The following is a 14,306-nucleotide window of genomic DNA, read 5'->3' as shown; positions in this document are numbered from 1 at the left end:
CTCATTTGGGAGATTACTACACTTGAAGCAGGCTAGCAACACTAGATAATTCATTTCTTGGTTACAATGGCTAGACAAACTTTCTTTAAAACAAAAGCAAAGAAATAAAACACACACACCCCCAAAAAGGTAGGTGAGCCAAAACAAATAAGAAGACATTCTGAAGAAAATACTAAAATGAAGTTTCATTCATAGCTTTTTTTGGAGATATACAGATAGAAGAGCCCAAACTTTTTCAATGACAACAAAATTAATAAATTAGGCATCAAAGTGTAAAATGCCTGTCTAATCCTTTTTGCCCCCTCATTGTATTGAGAAGCAAACCTTTCAAGCAAACATATTCTCAGAGGAGTGAGGATTTCAAGCCACTCTGAAGCTTTCAAATGAGCTATTGAGCCCTTTTCTGTTTGGGTAGAGTCTTCAGGGCCTTGTGTGCCTGCCAGATTGCAGTTTGCCTCTGGCTAGAAGGCCATTATTTGAAGCGGGGTAAAGTGTTTAGAAATAAACTGGGGTTTAGATGCAATTCATTTACAGTTCCTCTTAAGCTTACTCTTGCCTAATATCAAAAGGATCCTAAAGGTTAGTCTTATTGTGAGGGAGTAGTAACATGGACATTATGTGCTTTATTCCAAGAAAAATTAAATAGACTCAAATCAACGAGGAGAATGACAAATGCCTTGATCAAGACTCACCAGATGACACCACTCCTGACAGTCACTTGATCTTTGAGCTTTTGCTATGTGAAAAATGGCACAAACTCTACAAACATAGTACTGCAGTTTGCTAATCCAAAATGAAGAAGTTTGCAGTGGACAGGTCAGATCCTTTGGCCACCAAATGCTGTTCACTGGCCAACCCAGTTTTCCTTTGACCATGCAGTTTGAAATCAAACCATGTGGGGAAAAGGCACAGGGTTTTGCAAGGACTGGTGATCAGCTGGTTGGCAGTGCCAGCAAACCTCGCTGCATTGGCCCAGTGCAGCTTCAAATCAAAACACATAGGCAAAGGCACAGCATTTTGCAGGGGTTTGGTGATCACCTGGCTGGCAGTGCCTGGAAACCACACACCTGATGCCCTATGCAGACAGGTGGGCATGGCTTAGAGTCTGCTATTCAGTGAAATGAAGGTGGCAGGAACAATTGGAGTGCAAGTGCATACATCTTCACTTGTTAAAACATGTGTATGGAAGCATTTTTTATCTTACATTTACACATGACATACCCTCCAAGTGTCCCAATTTTTCAGTCCTAGATTTCTTAAAGCCATCCCAGCTTCTAATTTGATCCCTATTGTCTCTATTTACCCCCACCATCAAGCTTGGATGTCTCTATTTACTCTACGGTCAAGCTTGGAGAGCAAGATGAGCCAGTGCTTGTCTTGAGTGGCGGCTGTGAGGGAGCATCACGTTGCCTCTCCATGGCAGAAGAGGCTGCCGCTGCCAGTCTCCTCCCTTGGGCAGCTTGGAGCAGCTGCTGGAGAGCAGGTGAGGAGGAGAAAAGGCTGTGGCTGTCGAGGCCCAGCTCTGTGTGATGTGTCAGCTCTGAGGGGCAAGCAGAGGAAAGGGCTGCCCTGGGCGAGAAGAAAGGGTGAGTAGAGGGGAGCACAAGAAGTCTTGGTTTTTTTAAATGCTATGTGTGTCCACGTCTAATCTTGCCCCTTTCTAAAATTTATTTATTGGTCTGTGTTTTTTCTTTTTGTAACTCTACCAAAATTAGAATTAAAGGGTGTTCTCAGGACGGTGGAGAGCATGTGTACTGTGTCCTGTTGGTGTAGTGGATGCGGGTGGCACTGTGCTCTAAACCACTGAGCCTCTTGGGCTTGCTGATCAGAAGGTCGGCAGTTTGAATCCCCTTGACGGGGTGAGCTCCCATTGCTCTGACCCAGCTCTTGCCTACCTAGCAGGTTGAAAGCATGCCAGTGCAAGCAGATAAATAGGTACGGCTGCGGTGGAAGGTAAATGGCATTTCCATGAGCTCTGGTTTCCGTCACGGTGTTCTGTTGCACCAGAAGTGGTTTAGTCATGCTGGCCACATGACCCAGAAAGCTGTCTGTGGACAAACACTGGCTCCCTCGCCTTGAAGCAAGATAAGTGCCGCAGTCGCCTTTGACTGGACTTAACCATCCAGGGGTCCTTTACCTTTACCTAGTGCTGAAGCCACTCACTCTTCTTCTAATAGGAAATACTCTGTGCAGGGGATAGGAAGATAAAAATGGGGTGGGGTTCAAGGAGGATCAGTTGGAGGGGAGTGAAAAACGTCACTATTTTCAGCTGAGGAATGTTGGAGGATATGACATGGCTTTTTTGGGATAGACAACACTGCCACCAGGAAAGGGAGAGAGAGCACTGCTGATAAAGGAAATTGCCAAATATGGACTGCGAATGAGTTTAGTACCATGGATGAGTTTAGTGAAATCTGAGACCTTCCATGTATTGTTGGACTCCCAACTCCCATCAGTCCCAGCCAGCATAGCCAAGGGTCAGGGATTTTGGAAGCTACAATCAAGCAACATCAGGAGGGCCACACACCCTCCCCATCCCTGATTTAGGGGACCTGGGTGCTAAGACATTATGATGGAAGTGTAACCCTGCACCTCAAACGCTGCCCCAAACAGATTAGTCAGGAGTCTGTCACCTGTCTAGCAACACTTGTTTCCACTTGCCGTGCCAATAACGTCTCTTCCAAATGAATCGAAACCAAGTGAGGTGGTGCCAAAAAAAGGTTGCCTGCCTGACTCTAATCACTCCAACTGTCACTCCCTGAACTGAAACGCTGCTTTGAAGAGGTCACGGCTAAGAGGATATTAATGCTCTTGTTTATTCCTGGGAGATGAATATGTGATTTCTCCTTGTGTTGCTGCTTCTCATTTAGCTTGTAAAATAAACCTCAAAAGTGTGGTGCAGTTTTGCTCTCCAAATTGAGAGCAAAGGAAAACAAACTCTGTCTTAGAAATTATGCTTCCTCCCCCACCCCAACTGATATTCAGTTTCAGGAGGGAAAGCAAAAAAGCATTTTGCATTACTTTTAAGGCCTGGGGCAGAGCAGCTTGGAGCACTCCTCAAAAGACTGCAGAAATACACAAAGGGATATAGAAAGTAAATGTAAGCAGACAAAAGTGCCAAATGAACGGAACAAAAGTTGTAAAATAATCCCTTGAAAACATAAACAAAAAGTTATGCAAAGTGAGGAAAAATTAGCTACAGGTAAAACTGCTACATAGTAAGTTAGAAGATAGGAGGAGAAGTATACAAATGTTGTGAATGGTAGTTTCCGTCACCCAGGTCCCCTGTTTATCTGAATAAAAATAAATGTTGTGTAAATTGATGACAGGGACGTGGGTGGCACTGTAGGTAAAACCTCAGTGCCTAGGACTTGCTGATTGTAAGGTCGGCGGTTCAAATCCCTGTGGCGGGGTGAGCTCCGGTCGTTCGGTCCCAGCTCCTGCCCACCTAGCAGTTCGAAAGCACATCAAAGTGCAAGTAGATAAATAGGCACCGCTTTCTAGCGGGAAGGTAAACGGCGTTTCCGTGTGCGGCGCTGGTGCTGGCTCACCAGTGCAGCTTCGTCACGCTAGCCACGTGACCCGGAAGTGTCCTCGGACGGCGCCGGCTCCCGGCCTCTTAAGCGAGATGAGCGCGCAACCCTAGAGTCGGACACGACTGGCCCGTATGGGCAGGGGTACCTTTACCTTTACCTCAATTGATGACAACAAATCTTGAGATTAATGGTGGTTTTGTCACTCACGATTGTTGCATCTGAACCAGGTCCTTGCATGCTTGGGTTTGTAAGCAGTGATTAAACCACAGTTTCACAGTATGCACCTCATTCAATTGTAGTTTTACAATTCTGGTTAAAAAAGCACCAAATCTGGGTGTGTAAGGGAAGAGGTATGCAGGGAACGTGCAGGTATCTAGCTCATTCTTAGGCTGGCAAATCATGAGCGTGTCAGTGACTGGTTCTGCAACAGTTGCATTTTATGAAGGGTTAAGGAGTTGCAATGCTCCTTGCTCTCTCATTTTTATTTCATTGATTTTGGTTGGAACGTTGGCAAAGCTGCACATAAGGAATTTAAAACAATGGGAGAAGCTACTGTTTTACCCAGAGGTAAATTTTACCTATTTTACCACAAAGGAGTATATGCTCCCAAAGTGATCAAAAAGAAGAATGCATGACAGTTGAGTGATTAATGATTAAAACCCATTTAGGTTGTAATCCTATCACTATTAACTAGGGACTAATCCCCAATGGGACGCAGGTGGTGCTGTGGGTTAAACCACAGAGCCTAGGGCTTGCCGATCAGAAGGTTGGTGGTTTGAATCCCTGCGATGGGGTGAGCTTCCGTTGCTCAGCCAACCTAGCAGTTCGAAAGCACGTCAAAGTGCAAGTAGATAAATAGGTACCACTCCGGCAGGAAGGTAAACGGCGTTTCCGTGCGCTGCTCTGGTTCGCCAGAAGTGGCTTAGTCATGCTGACCACATGACCCGGAAGCTGTACGCCGGCTCCCTCGGCCAATAAAGCGAGATGAACGCCGCAACCCCAGAGTTTGCCCCAACTGGATCTAATGGTCAGGGGTCCCTTTACCTTTTAATCCCCAATAAACTCAATGGGATTTCCTTCTGAGCATGCGCTCCAGATTAATTAGGCTGCAAAACTTTTTTTAAAAAAAATATATAATTATTTTTATTAGTTGTTGTTGTTGTTGTAATTTGTACTGTTACAATGCAGAGTGCCACAAAACTGTGTCATGCATAAAGGAGAAGAGATAACAGCAAAGGTTGTGATGGCATAGTCAGGTCTCAATATGTGTCAACCCTGGGAACATATAAATACACGAAGGAAGGAAGAAATGAGCATATCTCAGAGCTGATGCAGAGTGCATTCCACTTATTACTAGGCAACTAAAATAGCCCCTAGAAGTTAAAAATTTACAGGAAGGATTGTGTTTCATCACATACTTGAATCCTAGTATTTATTTTTCTACAAATTATGCACTGGGAGTATTACTTACAAAGGCAAAGAAAAAGAGGAAACAAGCACTGGGGATATCACTTACAAAAGCAAAGAACAGCAGCGGGAGATGTGCCTGGCTACAAGGGCTTTAAATAATCAAGCAAAATGTACAATTAGGCAGACAGCTTGGGACTAGGAACATTTGACTTATGAGAAAACATGCCTAGGATTGAATTGCTACTTTAGGAACAGACCTGTATTTCTCCCTGCTTTTCTAAAATACCCCAGTGGCCACAAGTCCCTGTTTACCTGTGATAGAACCTAGAATGATAGACTTTGGGAGGGTTCCTTTGAGATCCTCTAGTCTGGCCCCTCATCACTGCAGGAATCCTGGAACCCCAGTATCCTTGACAGATGACTGCCTATCCTCTGCTTAAATAGCTCCAGCAAAGGAACGCTCATAATGTTTCAAGGCAGGCTGGTCCACTGCAGAACAGCTCTTACCATTTAGCTCTTACTGCTTAGCCAAAGAGGGCAAGGCTATTGGTATTAATGGATGGCAGGCTCCAGTGGGCCTATTTTGCCTCTAAAAGCTTATAAGCTTTACCACAAATGACAGGTTACTGAATTGCAAAATAGCATCTGCTTTATGGAAGAGAACAAAATACAAGTCTAACCCTATGAACTGTTGTTTTGAAGCTGGTAAACCCATGTTAAGTCAGCCGATGTATCTATGTCTATATTTTACTGAAACATACCCCAAGTTAACCCCTTTACATCAGCAGTTGGGATCCCAGGCACTTTCTGCTAGGAAAATTGGAACCAGTTGGTGCTGCATAGTTAAAATGGGGATAACAACAAAACTCTGCAGTTCTGTAGCCTCGAATCATATGAAAACACAGCCAAATGTTTCCCGACAATTCCATGACTCAAGTATATCAAGTATTCCTCATGGGCATAATAATGAATTCATACAAAGGATTAATTCTGCAGCACTGAGTTTCTCCCCAAATAATTATCACGCACCTCCTATCATGGAAATTCTGGGGGCATTAGAGAGTGTATGGTTGGAGATAATAGGGAAAAGGCGAAACAGGCAAATAGGGGTAAGTATAGACAGGCAATATGCAGTTTTGCAACCAGGCTGAGTTGTGGCTGACATATGCAGCCTCTGCTTGCCCTTTGTCATGTATGCATTTCACCTCAAAAACTGTCAGTGACTTGTCAGAATCAATCAGAAAATCTGATGCTGTTCTGCAGTGATGTACAAGGTTGGACAGCACGACACCAAATTTCTGGTGGTCTGTGTCAAGAACCATATGAAAACAGATGTCCTCGTTATTCCATTGCTTGGGTACAAAGGAGGACCAGCCTTACCTTTTTGACCCACATTTGGCATCAATAAGAGCCGAGTAGGAGAAAAGCAATACAGTACACAGGGGTGGGGTGGGCTATCACAGTCTAAACACACCAACCTATAACTTTTTGTCTTTTCAGAGTGAGCAGAAGAATGCCATGGCTCCTGAAAGGATTTTCTAAACAAAATAATTATTATTTTCAGAAAAAGCAAAATGTAGGGGGTTTTTTGTGTTTATATAAGAGAGGGGAAACTCAGATTATTTCCTTTCATTTGCAAGCACAAAAAATCCCTCATATTACGCACATTTGACTTGCACAGTTTCAACACTACACCGCCGGAAGCAGGCTGGTTGAAATTGCACAAGTTAAGTCCTAAGGAGGGCAGAGAGCTTAAAGGCTTTTTTTGCTCCAGGTCTCTTTGGGGTTACCCAGCATATTCTCAAATAATGAGTGTTCATTGGCGTTTTATGTAATTACCATATACACAATTCCACTGAGGTTGTGTCTGAGGAGACAAAGGCCTTATGGATGTGTTTCCTGGGTCCAGGAATTGAGCTGTACAGTGGTACCTCGGGATAAGTACTTAATTCATTCTGGAGGTCCATTCTTAACCTGAAACTGTTCTTAACCTGAAGCACCACTTTAGCTAATGGGGCCTCCTGCTGCCGCTGCGCCACCGGAGCCCGATTTCTGTTCTCATCCTGAAGCAAAGTTCTTAACTAGGTACTATTTCTGGGTTAGAGGAGTCTGTAACCTAAAGCGTCTGTAACCTGAAGCATATGTAACCCGAGGTACCACTGTATTTTACTTTGCCCTTTCTAGATAGGGATGTACTCTCCATGGAGGAGCAGGTGCATACTTGGGGTAGGGAGAGAGATCCTTTGCCCAACATCGTCACTGGCAGCCTGACTGGCTAAGAGCACCATTTCCCAGCCATGGCTAGATCTATTTGTGGGCAGGGGTAGCCTGGCTGCAGCAAGCAATGCATTAGAAGCTTCAGCAATGTAAAGCATTACATGAGAGGCTGCCCTTTAGGTTGGTCCGAAAGTTGCACATATATCAGTTCTGACAAACTCATCCTTGTCTCCATGCTTCTTTGGGTTCAAAGAAAAGCACAGGAGAACCTTCCTCTACTACTTCAAGGATGGGCAACATGGTGCTTTCCATGAGCACCCAGCTCCAGCCAGCATGACCAATGGTCAGGGATGGGAACGATAGTCCATTGACATCTGGAGAGTACCATATTTACTACCCCTGTTCTATGTCTTTTCCTCCTTAGTTCTAGACAGCTCTCCAAGCAACATGCTTTTCTGTTTCACCTTAACCTCCTACATGTGATTAGGCCCTCACTTACAAGCAGGCTACAGTCACTCCTCACAGACACTGTTTTTGTGGAATAGTTGATACTGAATGCATTTTAAAAACACTGTCTATACATCATTATCTATCTATCTATAACTATCTATCTATCATCTATCTGTCACTATCTATCTATCTATCTATCTATCTATCATCTATCTGTCATTATCTATCTATCTATCGATCTATCTATCATCTATCTATCTATCTATCATCTATCTATCATCTATCTATCATCTAAACTCTGTTGTATGCCCACAGAAAGAGTCACAAAAAGGAACTGACATTTTGATATATTTTTTTCCACGAGTTCCTTGTCATTAGTATGGGCGGGGGGGGGGGGGTTCTCAAAAACAACCAAAGGAGAAAACTTTGCCTGCTTAAACATTTTTCAAGGCTAGTTAAAGGTCTAAACAGTAGAGCTATTTATTCAAATTTAACTTAGAAGACTACTGGTTCAGAGCTAATGAATGTATGGTTTATTAATCAAATGTATGTAGCTGAAAGGAGCCAACCACTGTTCACTTACAATTGAGATTTAACCCCGTTTTTAACATATTTTAATGAGCTACAGATTTGAATGTGGGCTTTGTTCATCTGTTGCTTCCATTCAATTGCAGTCTCGCCCTAAGAAGACACAAGACAGATTGATCAGGCTTCCCTTCATTGTGAGACTTAAATGAAGTGAACAGGGCCTTATGTTTCAAAACTAAATGAGACAATTAAAAAAACACCCTATCTGTCTGATGTTCTTACATTTGATTAAGCTACTGGTACTAAATGTTTTTGCTGTACTGTAAATAGTCTCTAGAAACACTTTTTTGTTACCACTGCTGCCAATGAATAAGTGTGGCTGGGTAAAATTTGCACAATGAAGTGTTTGCTTCACAATGGAAAAACTTATTTTTCCAAAGCAGAATTTGATAAAGATAGATGATTTCTCACACATACTTGTTGGAAGCTGTCATCAAGTGAGGATCAGTACCTGGAACGCACCTAGGAATTCAGAATTAATTCTGGTTGGTTTGGTTTTGGAAACAAGAGTTGTTAAAGTTTTCTTCTGTAGAAAGTATTAATAGAAATAATGGTTATCCATTAGGAGAGGGATAGTCAACATGGGGCCCTCCATTTTGATCTGTAAACCACCTTAAGTCCCATTAGGGAAAAAGACAGTATTATTTGCTAGCAGCAGCAACAACAACAGCAACAACAACAACATTGTTGCACACCCACTCACCAGTCTCTGAGCAATAAAAACGTTTGTGATTCTAGTATTTATTCAGGGTTTGGTTCCTCTGGAATGAAGAGCAATGTAGACAGAGCATAAGATTAGGGGGCTCACTACATTAACATTCCAGCAGATCTTGTCTCCCTATGTGGTTTTTAGGAAAGTCACAAACTCAGCTTTAGGTCCAGCACAGAGTAAGACATGCCCCTGTGTCTCCAGTTACCAGTATTAGCTAACACTCTATTACCTCACAAGGTGATGTCACTATCAACTTAGTAAGGACAACATAAATGGCAGTATTTAACAAAGGAACTGCTTTGGATTATTTCCTCTTATATATTCTACCCTCCCCTATAAAGGATCACAGGTTTGGAAGGGATCCATGGATATCATCCACTGAATCCCAAATCTATAACTATCTTCCTTGACCTCAGTGCCTGAATTATTTTTTGCTCCATCCCCACTTTACTGGGGATACTAATCTTGCCACCTTTCCCCTGTTCATTCTACCTGTACTAAGTATCTGAAAGGTACTCATGAAAGAGTACCTTAAATGAGTAGTAATCCAGTTAAAGGAGTCTATTGGGACCTCCCTCTTTTATACATTTCCAAAATATCTCATGATAACACCCAAACTTTTCTGCTGGGCTACATTTATGAATGGAACACAATATACAGCCTGGGCTGTCCGGAGACCTAGAGGCAAGTCCCCTGATTGTGATGTGCTTCTGTAACCATGGAATTTTCCCTGGCTCTCTGTGATGCCCCGGACAAGCTGAGTTACATTCGTCATAGTAACAGGTCCCATGGGGCAAGTGATGTGCAATCCTGTTTTGTTTTTGCATATCTGAGCCGTTTTCTTCTAACTGTTGACAGAAGATTCTCTGTTACACGCTTGCTCCCACACTGGCTATGGGCTATGATGAAACTCTTTCCTCCACATACATGAAACCCTGAGTACCCCCCACCCCACCCCCTTTGATAAAGTTTGAAATATCTAAACCAGGGCTTTTTCTATCTCCTACTTCTACCTATACACTCTAGAGTACCATTTTATGGCTGAGACTGTACCAATGCTAGACTGCTGGCAGGTTTACAGTTGTTTTAATACAGGTAAGAGAAACTGAGAAGCAGCCAAAAGCTTGATAATCATACAATCACAATTTAGCTGACCACAAACTGAGCTTGAACAACATAGCCATTGAAGAAGAAAATGCAATCTTGGACTGCAGTAACAGAAGCTTAGTGTCCAGATCGTGAGAAGGAATCATTCCACTGGGTAATAGTTTGGAAAGAATCAAGAACCTGGAACTTGGAGTAAGGATACAAGGGCAAACAGAATCCAAGGGGAAAATGGAAGGTAGGATCAGTAATACTAAGCCAGAAGTCAGAATCATATTCAGAGTCAGATGGCAAACCAGAAAGCAGGACCAGTATAATAAGTCAGGAGTCAGGACTGAAGAGCAAGGTCAGAAACACAAGACATGCTAGAAGACAGTGATGCTTAAGCAAAGTTCCATTGAGTCAGGAAGGCATCTTCTACACCTTCCTGCCCAGAAGGAGCCAATGGCCAGTCTGGGTGGAGTCAGTCTGGAATATTTTTTTCCCTGAGAAGCAGTAGTGACACTTTTTGCTGCCACACAGGGGAGTGGTAAGCAGTTCCTGGAGTGTTTACTTTTTTATTGACTCTTGTTCCTTTTTAGGAAATAATATATAGATTTATATTAAAATAGAATTGGAATATCCTATTAACCTTCCAGATCTATTTACTTTTGAAAATGTGTGTTGTACAGAGTACAGTATTTTATTTTGGCCTTGGAAGTTGTCAAAAAGTTGAATTTGCTGTATTATATTTTAACAGTTTTGTGTCTTCAAAGTCAATGGCAATGTTACACAGCCGGCTGGTTAGCAAACCAGTTTGGTTCTGAATTCTTGATGAAGTCATTTTATAGCATTGCAGTGAACTGATCCTGTTGCCTAATAGTGTGTTTGGGCTGAGTATATTTTTTATATAATGAGGTTTGAAAGCAAGACTTTGAAAAAGATTGTAATTGCTTACAATCTACTAGAAGTGGACTTAAGAGTCTGTATATTGAAAGGCATCTGAACACATAAGGACATGATGTAATGATTTTTAAATAATGTTTTTGGATTCATTTTCCTCCACTGTCAGGCTCTTTAGTAGCAGACTCAGTGAATATTTCTTTGTAGCTGCACAGTGTTAAACAAATTTCCCTTGACATTCAGTATATGTATGTAACTGAGAATATAGTTCATTTCATTTAGTGTTCAATCATCTCCTTCGAAGGCAATTGGAATATTATTACTTAGCTTTGATCATGCTTTGTAGATTGCACACTTACAGGCATGCTGTGTGTTAAATAAAAGTTTCCATGTAGCGCAGGTTACCAAGTGTGGTTTTTATATTATTATTGCCCTCATAATAAGTTCAAGGTGAGGTTTTCAGGCAGTAAGCTGCAAGTCAGTTTGCATATAAACACTTCAGAAAAGCTATCTTGACGTCTACCGCTTATGCAGTCTTCCATCTATAATGCAAATGACTACACCTGGGTTATGTTTAGCTTCCTCTACTATTTAGAGGGCATCCATCTAATTTGGAAGAATGTTTAAAAGTCTGTACAAATACATGTGAAAGCAGCCCCGTTGTTCTTTCCCCAGTCACCCAGATAAAAGAGATGTCGCCAAAATGATAAACATAAAAGGTCCCTGAGTTGTTGTTATAAGGTTTACACTGTCTGCAGTAAGGATTGAATTCTCATTGTGCTCTGAAAGCCTCAAAAAGACATGGGAAGGAACCAAAGTTTGAAGTCAAATAGAAAGCACTTAAGCCAAGACCACATGAATGTATAGCTGGGTAATGGACCTTTCATCTCCTAAATAAAAACAGTTCAATTCAATTGGAACGGAGGTTTTCCCCCCTTTTGAAAAAGTCCATTTTAATGAGTTTCCATTTTATGCGTGGGTTGCTCTTTAATCGATGCTGCTCCATTGAAGTTTTACCCCAATGAAGACACAAGACAGATTGTCCAAGCTTGCGGCTATTGTTGAGAGTTGATGAAGTGTGCGGGCCCTTATGGTTGATAACAGAAGTAGATGGTCAAAGCCAATAAATAAAACTTTAATTCAGATTGTTGGGAGCTTTCCACTGAAAAGCTTTCTATTAGCATGAATCTTTGGTTTTGAAGGACTTGTGAACCCAAAGGCAGCTCATAGCTCTGTCACACAAACTAAGTCGGTCAGACAAGCAGCAATCTGTCCCATCTGATAAACACCGTTTTGTCTTTTAAAAATTCTCGACTTCTCTTCAGGAATCAACATTGTTAATGTCTTGACAGACTATTAACTTCATAATACATGCCTGTTGGACTGTTGATTTTATCAGAAATGTGGTTGTTGTTTTTTATGCTTGCAGAAATAAAATTGTTTTGCCCTTGACAGGATCGTAATGCTGTAAATACAGAAATAAACAATTTAGCCATTGCCAGTTTGTCTAGTATTGGGGGGCAAAATGGTGGTATACCCTCAATGATGGCACTAACAAGTGTAACAAGTTCAGAGACCTCTTAGGAAACTATTTTTGCTGTGATTGCAGAAGGAAATCCTAAAGTTAACCTATTTTTTCAATGACAGATGCGGTTCATTCTGTGGAGGAAGCTAGAGCTAGAGCTGGTCAGTTTTGCTTGTCACTTGGATTGACTAGATCACTGCAGACAGGAGGGAAAATACAAATGCAGTTAAATACACTGCCACATTGATTGAAGAACTTTTCTAATTTAATTGCTCAACGAGTCAGTTTCTCAATTATTTGCTGCATATCAGTGTCTCCCCTTTGAAACAGCAGATAATGTTTTGGTTATGGTTATTTCTGACACACAATTAGAGTTGCTTTGGGAAACATTCAGCCCCTGAAAGGCACTGCGCATCTGCTTTTGGTACCCTCTGATTGATATGGAAGAATGCCACTGTTGCAGCTCCCAAACCTGGTGACTAAAAGGAGAGGTGGGAGAAAAGAAGAGACAAAAGGAAGCAGTGAGGGCCACCAACTTAGATGGCTTTAAAAGAGAAATTCATGGATGATAAGGATATCAGGAGACACTTGCCATGATGGCTATGCTATCCTCCAAGGTCAGAGGCAGTAATGCCTCTGAATAACAGTTGCTGGAAAACATAGTTGGCAGAGGGGACTTTGCTTGTGCTGTGTCCTGCTTGCAGGTTCCTCTCAGGCATCTATCTAGTTGGCCTGTGTGAGAAAAGGATGTTGAACTAGATAGACTATTGGCCTGATCAGGAAGGCTTGTTTTATGTTTTTACGTCATTAAAATTATTTTTACTTCCTTCTGCCTGTTCACTCATGTGAAATAAATAATGCAATTGTGTATAGTAGTGACATTCTAAAACTAAGCTCTCTTAGTTGATTTTATATCTTGTTACATTCATGCTGTTGTTGTTATGCTATTTGAGACAGCAAGGAGTGTGTCTAGTTATAGCAATATGTGAGACAACACATGGCATGTAATAGACATTCTACAAAGGAAGTAGTCCTAGAACCCAAGGACCCTCCAGATGGGCCTCCAGATATTATTGGATTACAACTCCCATCATTCCTGACCATTATTATCCATGCTGGCTGGGGCTGATGGAGTTTGGAGTCCCAAAACATCTGTGGGGCCATACGCTTCTCATTTTTGCTTCACCACAACTTGTTTCAGGGACGGCGCATCACATTTCACCACTAGAGGTGAAATGGGAAGTGCTACTCACTCCCCAGTTCTATGCTTACCGAGCTATCTCTTGTATGCAAGGGCCGAGTAGATTTGTGGATATAATGTTGCTGTCTCCGATAGAGGGACATGGGTGCTAACCCCAGAAAATGTGCTGTGCTCTTGTTCCAGTACTACTGGGACCCTTCTGTCCTACTGTGTTATCTTCTTTACTAAGATCAATTGCCTACTATTGCTACTCTTATTTAGGCTGAGTAAGAATGCCATGAGGTAAAGCTACTATTGTGTTGGCCAGTTTAGAAGTGGTTGAGAATGTTAGAATCTTCACTTGCATATTGGATACAAAAACAACAAATGTTTTGTAAGTGGAGAGAAATCCTTGGTGGCTGAATTTAAATAAATCCATAGCTGTAGGTCTTTTTCCCCATGAGTCACTTGCCTACCTCTGCTAGACACATCCAAGCTTTGGGGAAGACCTCATTCCTGATTAGTAGCTTGGTGGCTACAGGCATTTCCTTCTTGGTATACTGACTAGAGCATTTAAGAGATACAGTTTAATTTTGAGCTATTCCACTTTCCAGACAATCAACACACTAATGCTTATTTTGGGAAGCTTCATTTCATATCAGGTCCTATCTGTTGGCCACCCCCAGTTTCCATTTGTACTTT

The 14,306-nt window shown here is 42.0% G+C and overlaps 1 protein-coding gene and 2 long non-coding RNA genes across 3 annotated transcripts in view; 1 reads left to right on the top strand and 2 right to left on the bottom strand.

Annotated features, from left to right (window-relative positions):
- LOC310682587 overlaps positions 1-14,306 on the top strand; it is a 384,385-nt gene that overhangs the window by 32,108 nt on the left and 337,971 nt on the right. The gene's annotated exons all lie outside the window — the stretch shown is intronic.
- Positions 1-14,306, bottom strand: part of CYP7B1 (cytochrome P450 family 7 subfamily B member 1) — a 102,130-nt gene that overhangs the window by 53,588 nt on the left and 34,236 nt on the right. The gene's annotated exons all lie outside the window — the stretch shown is intronic.
- Positions 8,212-10,636, bottom strand: LOC310682564. Its single transcript, XR_014514000.1, has 3 exons — positions 9,444-10,636; positions 8,619-8,727; positions 8,212-8,294 (listed from the first exon to the last, which is right to left on the bottom strand). It is a non-coding gene; the product is annotated as an uncharacterized lncRNA (long non-coding RNA).

Source organism: Podarcis tiliguerta, assembly GCF_965153285.1.
Source record: "Podarcis tiliguerta genome assembly, chromosome: 7".
NCBI classification, from domain to species: Eukaryota; Metazoa; Chordata; class Lepidosauria; order Squamata; family Lacertidae; genus Podarcis; species Podarcis tiliguerta.
This window is presented reverse-complemented; position numbering and strand designations above follow the sequence as displayed.